Source organism: Agelaius phoeniceus, chromosome Z (genome assembly GCF_051311805.1).
Source record: "Agelaius phoeniceus isolate bAgePho1 chromosome Z, bAgePho1.hap1, whole genome shotgun sequence".
Taxonomy (NCBI): domain Eukaryota; kingdom Metazoa; phylum Chordata; class Aves; order Passeriformes; family Icteridae; genus Agelaius; species Agelaius phoeniceus.
The window spans coordinates 9786224-9795493 of NC_135303.1; positions in this window are offsets into that span (position 1 = coordinate 9786224).

Genomic DNA, 9270 nt, shown 5'->3' on the forward strand with positions numbered 1-9270 from the left:
ATTTAAAAAAAAGTTCTCTAATCAGCCTTATGTGATTACTTATGGATATGTATTAACATACTTGAGTGTTACACTGGTGATATGTTTTGTAGCTTATTGGAATCATAGAACCATAATGGCTTGGGAAAAGCCATTGGCTTGAGTTGCAAGGGACTTAAAGATCATCTTGTCCCAACATCCCTGTCATGGGTAGGGACACTTTCCACTAGACCAGGCTGGTTAAAACCCTAGCCTCACCTTGGACACCCAGATCCTCAAGTGAGCACCCACTGAGCCACAAGAGCAGCACTGAGCACTGATGGAAGCTGCAGGCACTGTCTCACAAGCCAGAGTGTGTTCAGGCAGCAGGGGAGAATTTGGGAGGAAGGGAGGAATGGTTTGGTTTATGAAGCATTGAAGAAAGACGGAAGAAAAAGGAAGGGGAGATCAGATAGGAGAGGATCACCAGTCTTGGGTCCAGCATTGATCCAGCTAGTTCCCCACCCAGGCTCTGTGGGGGTACTATTTTATAGGTAAGTATATGTAGGCTCCCTGCATTTTTTTGTTACCTGTCAGACTTTTGCAGTGGTTCTGAAAACAGGAGGCAACAAGGACACTATTAAGACTCATCCCATCTTCACTGTAAATCTGTGGGAACCTGCTCATCTTTTTCCTAAAAGCTTGTCTGGTGAGATTTTTGCTATCTTGTGGCAAGTGCAGAACTGCAAGAAATTTACTGTGGAAAGGGATGGATGGGTGGATAATTAGAAATCATGCAGAGGATTGGCACTAACTTTGCTGTAGATGGCATCTTCTTTCCAGGGTTGTGACAGGGTATTCAGCCATCATGAGTTACCTGAGATCATTCATGCCCACTTCACTTCAGTGTACTAGGGGAAGCTCTGCTGGTGGAGAGCAAGTGAAACAGTATTTGCTGTTATCGTAAGTCCACAGCAGCTCTTAGAAAACACTACAAAAACTGGTGTCAGTACAAAGACAGATATAGCAGCCAGTCCAGGTCTGCTCCAGAAGCCTGAGGTTAAACACAGAGAAGGCAAACACCTAAGGCAGCAACACTTCACCCAAGTACAGAGGGTAGTTTGGGGTGGAAGGTTGAATTCTGGTCAAAGCTTTATTTTTAAAAGGTTTGCAGTTATTCTTCTCCAGGTCAGTACTTCTGACTTTTTGGTAAAGTGATGTCTTCACAGAATGTTTTTACTGTGTGTATTTTGCAGTGAATGTTATTATTTTGAAAATAGCTATTTTGAAAACATCTTATTAAGTCTTGAAGCCATTATTAGCCTGTATATGTGGCTGTCACATTTGGAAAGGAAGAGGAGGTTCAGGTCAAGTGGTGGGGAAAACATCCAATCCTCCAGTATTGAGATCCATCCCTTTCCTTAGTCCTGCTCCACTCCCAGCCTCTTGTTCAAGGACAGCTGAAAACGAAGGCTGAGGCCAATAGGAATATCGCTCTATACATATTCATCGTGTGCAAGCTGCTGGTCAAGTTCTTTGTGTGTCAGGGAGGCAGATGTCATGAGGAAAGCCAGCCCTGATTCTGATTTTTGTGGCTGTCAGGGTGAAGACTGTTTTAGGGTTTTTAACCTGAAAGATTTTCCATGTGATCTGGAGATTCACCTAGGAACTCCAAGCTGAAGACATGAAATTCTCAATATTCTTTGCTCAAAAGGATAAAGACTGGGGGGCTGGCTATAGGCTGTAAATGCAAATCAACAACTACCTACATTCCTTTATATGTTCAGCCATGCTCAGTTAACAAGAGAAATCAGCTGGACAAGCCTGGGCCATGACATGCCCATCCTTTTGAAGACCAAGGATATTCCAGTTCATATACAAAGACTTTCTAAAGACTGGGATATCTTTTTATTCATTAACCTGATGAGTTCTGCTTTTTCCTATACGAAAATCTTCTCGCCTGCAGCAGCAGGTGGGGACCACCCCAAGCATGGGTGCAGCCTCACAAGCAGCACTGCAAGCTGGGATGCTCAGATCTGTTTTGCAGCGCAGATTATCCCAACTGTGAGCAGGCATGGGACAGAGGAGTGGTGACAGGCTTCTGGTGAAGCCAGCGGGTGCCAGCCCCCAACATATTCCTTTGCCAAGGACACTGTGCCCTGCCCCACTCCCAGGGGTCTCAAGCATCCTTCTAGTCCTCAGGGATGCTCCTGCTTTGTTCAAGATATGAACTTGCAGAGTTAGATCCAAGCTACACAGACCCTCATGAGTTCATATAATAACTTTTGACAGGCATAAAAAGCAGCTTTCCAGCAACTATAACTTATTGGATTGATGGCTTTTTTATTGTAAAATTCAAGTCTTTTTCCACTTAAATGTGTTGTGTTTTTTGATTTTTTTCCTGTTTGGAGTAGAGTGTTTTTTATTTTTCATTTGGTTTTTAAAGGAATCTGGACAAAAATGACAGCCAAAAATACACAGGCCTACTAAGTACGTGGACACTACACACCCTAAAGTCAGTTTACAGAAAGAGTGAAATGTGACCCAGAATAAGGATGTGCTTGTAAAACATCTGTCTCAGCCCACCCTCACCAGCAGCACTCCTGCACGCTCTGTCACCCAGCAGCAGCCACCAGGCCAAGGGGAGGCTCCCCAGCACAATTCACCCCATGTCCCCCATGGCAGCGTTCCTGAGGCTGCTGCACTGCAGAGCTGTAGGAGCAACCCCTGCCCCAGGCAAAAAAGCACCCAAGTCTCAGGGTTTAAGAAGTGACATTTTAATGTAGTTCACTTGAAGAAGAACAGAAGGGCAAAAATGGCACAGGTGTTCAATCTCAAAATGCCTCAAGAATTCTCAGGAATGGGGACTCAACATCGTTGGCACAGAGATAATTCAGGAATTTGCAGAATACTCTCCAAGGAAGGCCCTACTTGAGTGTTCGCAAATGTTATCCTCCCTCAGTCAATTTCATATCTCTCCTAAAAGAAGGTTCTGGCATTGCTGGCCACACCTCTACCCTGTCAGCTGAATATATTCCTGATGAGAAACTTATGAAGGAGTCTAGACTTCAAAGTCCCCATAGGTCTGTGCATGAATTAACATCTGTGTATTTCTAGAAAGATGGGTTGTGACAGACTAGTTTGAAAAAAACTACAAAACTCATAGAGATTCCTTTGGGGACACCTGAACCCAATTTCTCTTTAAAATCCATTGAAGTACCTTGCCTCCAACAGTTCTCCACGTGTTTTACAAAACTCTTGCAAAGATCTGGATATTCCTTGGCTCACTGACAAGGTGAGGTCATGATTTACAAGCAGTCCTGAGAGCTGCTTCAGCTGACACCTTAGAGCAGCCCATGTGCACTCCTCTGTAACCCTCCAGTGCTACCAGCTCCTGAGGCTTTGTCATTCTCTTGGACCTTTGGTGACTGAGGAAAACCCATTCTATGATCAAGAGGGGGTCCCTCTTGTCCTGGCCCTTTTTAGGTGTGCCCTTTGCCTTAGGAGTTTGTTTTTCCTCCCACTGGAAAATGATTCCATGGAGGTGTGGCGACTTACCTAAGATGATAAATTTGAATGGCAGGTCAGGCCGGCATCAGTGGGCCTGTCTTGTGGACATTGCAATCTGAACCTTTTCTAGAGCTTTCCGTGCCTCTGGGGTAATAGACCTAGGAGCACCTGGGTCCTCTCCCCCTTTCAATAAATTGAAAAGAGGGGCAAGGTCTTCGTTAGTTAGACCGAGCCATGGTCTTACCCAATTCAAAGACCCACACAACTTGTGGACATCCGCAAGGGTCTTGATCTTTGGATTGATTTCTAGTTTTTGAGGAACAATGGTCCTATTTCCAATTTCTAGGCCCAAATATTTCCAAGGTGGCATCTTTTGAATTTTCTTTTCCTGGAGCTCGAACCCTGCAACAATCAATGCATCAATCGTTAGGTCAAGCGCATGTGTGAGTAAATCATCATTGGGGGCACACACGAGGATATCATCCATATAATGATAGATGATGGCCTTTTCTGCAGCTGCATGCACTGGGGAAAGCAGGGAAGAGACAGACCACTGGCAGATCGCTGGCGAGACCTTAAGGCCCTGAGGGAGAACTGTCCAATGGTACCTTTTCATAGGGGCTTCCATGTTGATGGTGGGGACCAAGAATGCGAAACGCGGTGCATCGTCAGGGTGGAGGGGAATATTGAAAAAACAATCTTTTCTATCAATAACAGCTAATTTCCAATCTTGGGGAAGCATTGTTGGGGATGGCATACCAGGTTGGGGAGAGCCCATATCTTCAATGACATTATTAATTTGTCGGAGGTTGTGAAGGAGTCACCATCTCTTTATGTCAGCTTTCTGAATGAATGACAAACACTGGAGAGTTCCACGGGGACGTGGTCTCCACAATGTGACCCTTTTTCAATTGCTCTTCCACTAGCTCCTCAAGCGCCTTTATTTTTTGTTTACTGAGCAGCCACTGTTTCACCTCAACTGGTTTGTCTGTTTTCCACTTCAGTTTTTGGGCAAGGCGCTGTTGTTCAATGACTGCTGTACAAAAATCCTGTGGGGAGTCTGGGATATCAATTGTGACACCCCAGTGGGCCATCAAATCTTTCCCTAACAAAGGTTCCAAATAATCTAACACAAATGGACGTATATTTGCCAACTGTCCATTTGGTCCTTTAATTTGGATGATGCTTTTGGATTGTTTTGCCAATTGCAGGCTTCCTACACCTTGAACGTGACTAGCAATGTTTTGCAAAGGCCAATGTGCAGGCCAGTTTTGTACTGGGATCACCGTGCAGTCTGCACCCATGTCTACAAGCATCTCAATGCGTTTTGACTCCCCACCCCCACTGACATTACACCATAATTTGGTTTTTCTCTTCTAATAACTTGGACCCGGGCAACCGTGGGCCCTTGTTTTTCGGTGCCTTCAGGCAAAAACGGCACAGGGATAGCTTAGCAACAATTTGACCTTTGGGAAGAAACAGGGGGGGGGGTGGAAACAGTGCAGCCCGAGAACGAATTGCTCAGGATCTGATGCTGTCATTCCTGGAGCAATTTCAATCTCATGTGGTGTGTATTTGGTGTCCCCAATGACGATGTACTTACAGCGAATACGGTGCCAAGTACCCTTCTGATCTGGGTTGACAGGGACAAAATGCCAGTCAGTGTCCTTCAGGTGGAGTGATTCTGTCAGCTGCAACCTGTAAGGCTCATTGACAGAGGACGTGGTTAACATAGGTTCATTTAAATCATAACAAAGGTTATTTTTTTTGCATTTTCAACAGTGGACCAGCAGACGTGGTCTTTGAAGCATCTGCTTCACTTACAGAAATAGTAACATTACCGCACGTTTGATTTGTTTTGGTTCCCTTATTCCCTTGGCCTGCTCTTTTTGTGTCTGCACACCTGGCAGGCCGGCGCTCCCCATTCAGTTTTTTTGTTGTTGTTGACCCCCTGGGAGTGTTTGTAATTTCCCTCCCGTGACATTTCTAAATTCATCAAATTGCCTTTTCAGGGGGCACTGGTTACTCCAATGCCCAAGGTTATGGCAAAGCAGGCATGGCTTTGTGGGGTCAACCATTGGTGGTCGTCACTGCTGCCCAGGGTACTGCTGTGCTGAGGGAATGGGCGCAGGGCTGGCAACGGCGACACGCTGAGGTGGTCTTGGCAGCAGCCTTGGTCTGGTGTCTTCAGCAACACTCATCAGAGGCACTTTCCTGTTACAAACTAGAAGCATATCTTTTAGTGTAGGGGGGGTTCTAGAGGAAGGCTCAAAATTGCCGCTCGACACTGTTCATTTGCATTTGTAAATGCCATTTCCTCTAAAACCTCTTCCCTTGCATTCTCTTTTTTAACTTGGACTTCAATGGCTCTAGTTAACCTTTCGACAAATTTCAGAAAAGGCTCGGATGGTAGCTGCTTGATCTTACTGTAGGGCTCAAAAGGCCCCTCAGGTTGGAGGGAAAAGAATGCTTTTTCAGCAGCTTCTTTTACCTTCTCCAGTGATTCTACAGGGATTACAGTTGCTTGGATCGTGGCTGCAGACCACTGTCCTTCACCAGAGAGATGCTTAATGGTAATCGGCATGCCATTAGCATCTTTCACTGTGTTTGGATCAGCATGCAAGCCTGGGAGAGCCTCTTTTAACAGTTGTTTCCATGCTACTTCCCATAATTTGAATTCTGTAGAGGTCATGAGGCATGAGAAAAGCTGTTTTAAATCATGCGGGACCACTGCAGTCCTGCTCAATTCAGAATTTAAAAGGCCACGGAAATATGGACTGTGTGGGCCATACTCCTTGTGGGATTTACAGGAGTAATTTACAGGACGTAAGCAATTGATGTCCAAAAGAGCTCCAATTAGCAGTTTGGGCTACTCCTTGAGCTGCAGGCTGATACGAAACAGGGGCAAATGATAAAGTGGGACCCTGTATTGGGTCCGCAGCTTCCTGCCATGCATCCCTTGCATTGGAATCAATAGGATCACAGAAGCAGGTTTGGGGACATGCAGTGGGTGTGCCCCCACCGAAGGAACCCGGGGAGGGGGCGGAGTCAGGGGACTGGCAAGGAGCGGGGATACCATGGGAACAGGGGGTGGGGGACACCTGGTGATGTCACATCGGCAGACGCCCCCTGGGAGGAGTAGAGGGGCGGAGTTGAGGGTACAGTGGGTAGGGAACGGGGAGGGAAGGTGTCACAAGGAACAGGAGGAGAGGGGGATGGGGAAGGAATTTTGGGATACTTAGGGGAATCTTGGGAAGAAGGTGACCAGGTTTGGGAGGGTGCCAGGTAGCATCCTCCATCTTGGGTACCCCCTAGGCACTGGGGGCCATTTTGGGGATCACTGCTCTCTGAAAAGCTAACACGTGCTCTGGGATTTAGAGCGGGGGAAACAGGGTTTTGGGAAGTTTTCCCCGAGACCTGGCCAGGGCCTTGTGGACAAGGGGACTCAGGCATTTTAACCTGCACTGGGAGTCGACCAAGTTTTGGGGTAAGAGGATCAGGGCTGGAAGGGGGGGACACAGGGAGAGCAGAGGTACATGGCTTAACATTTGGCTTTTTCTCCAATTCCCTTTGTTTGAGCAAAGCAGTCCGAATTTGTAAGCTCCAGAACACAAATTTAGCTGAGGATGTATTCCCAGACTGTCCCAAGGTTATCAATTCATTCCCTACTTTATCCCAAAATTGAAGGCTGTTGATTTCTTCAGGAGAAGTTTGTGGGAAGTGCAGAAAAAGCCACCTTACAAACTGTTTCAATTTTCCTTTAGAGAACTTTACGTTTGCATTAACTAAAATTCCAATAATATGATAATACACTCCTTTTTGTGCTGTGCTTAATTTCGAGCCCATGTTAGATGTAAATGGCACAGAACAAATTCCCGCTGACCGAATACAAAACCAAAATCAGCTACCGATTTCAAAAAAGGAAAAAAAAAACTACGGTTAAAAGGCGATAACAGACCAAAGCTTTCACAATGCAGCTGTATACACTGCGTTTAAAATTGCCGCGACAGCAGCAGCAGGGAGTCGGGACCTGCCCCGCGGGAATGCAGCCCCCCCCCGCGCCGAGAGAGAGAGAGAGAGCCCCCCCCGCGCCACGTGGCGAGCCGAAACCGGGGCCGCCCCGCGCCGCGTGGAGACAGAGACAAAGCCTCCCCCGCCCCGGGAACCCAGCACCCCCCAAGCACCGAGAGCCGAGCACGCGGCCGAGCTGGGGGAGGGGCAGGCAAAGCCGTCCCGCTCCTCCGAGCTGGCGCCAATTCCAAAAGCGGCGAGAACACGCCGGAGAGTTAAAGCTTTACAGAGGGAACAACCTTATCACTGCAGGGCTGCGCAGCCTAAAATGCAAAGAGCAAAAAGGAACCCGTCTCACGGCAAAGACGGATTTTTTGAGCTACTACCCCCCGAAGGAGCAGAAATACTCACCGAAATCAAAGCAGTTCCTGGCAAGGTCAGGCAGGCTGGTCTCTTCACTTGAATAGGACCCCTTGGGCAGGAGGGGCTCCCCTATTCTCCCCTGGAAAATTCACTCACCAGAAAGGAGCTGCTTTTCCAAAGGCGTTCCTCGAGGCTTTTTGTGGGATCAGTCCCAAAGTCTCTTCTGGAGAGCCGTTCAACCACAGCTCTTTCCAGTGGAAGCAAAGCTGCTGTAACGCTTTTCCAAGGTTCTGAGGTTCCTTTTGGGGCTGCAGGTCTGTGCAGCCCTACGTTGGGCGCCACTATATTAAATATTAACCCCGAATGTTTCGGGGTGTGTCCTGCCTGGCTTCCTCTGGCCTCACTGCTGGACCAAAGGCGGCAGCTGTGGCGTTTTTCACCCCAGAGATGCCTTTGGCTGGCTAGGTGCTGCAGCTGGGCGCTCAGAACAAGTCCAGGCAAAATAGGAACTCAGTTTACCTTTGGTAGAAAAGGTTCAGTCAACGGTGAAGAGAAAAGGAGCAGATTCTGCCATGTAGCTTAGATCCAGAGTTTATTGTAGCATGGTAGACCTCTGAATGTGGCAACAGCTCCAGACAGAGCTGGCAGAGACACGGCAGAGACCCCGGCCGCATGGTCTCATGTCCTTTTTAAGCCCCGGGGACAGGGGGAGGGGAGGGACAGGTGAGGCCCAACCAGGTGTGAGCAGGGGAAGGCTCAGGGGATGTGGACGCTAGGACAAACCAATGAGCCCAGACCTGGGAGGCATCTGCCAATCACTCGACGCCTTGCTGGAAGGTGCCAGGCAGGAGGGCAAAAGGGGAGGGGGAAAGGTTGGCATCCTTGAGGGGGATGGGATAGGTGAGACAGGAAATGGTGACACACTGCAACACTCCAGAACAAGGTGATTTGCAGAGGGGGCTGTCCAAACTTCAATGCCTTTGATGACTTAGGCAAAGAGTTTGCTTTAAAAAGAAAGGTCAAAAACCAGCCCTATACTTATCCTAAACAATTTCCATCTGCCACAATCTTTTCTTAAAATGAGCACAACTTCATAGTACAGTTAGTGGGCTTACTCCCTCTACTGATAAATTTATTTCAGTGGACAAACATAAAACTTCAAGAACAGAATTGACCAGAAGAAACCCACTCCAAAAATGATACAAGCAATGAGAGAAAGAATTACAAATAGTAAGATTTCTTTATTGTTAATGTTCAATACTATCATCTTTTCACTTCTTAAACTTACTAAACTTCTTTGAACTAATCCTACATTTTTAAGAAATAATCTATTGCTCAGTGCTAATGTAACCTACTGTCCGATACTAACTTTAATATCCTAAAAACCTAATCTTCTAGTTGACATAAAAAATCCAGGGTTCGCAGATT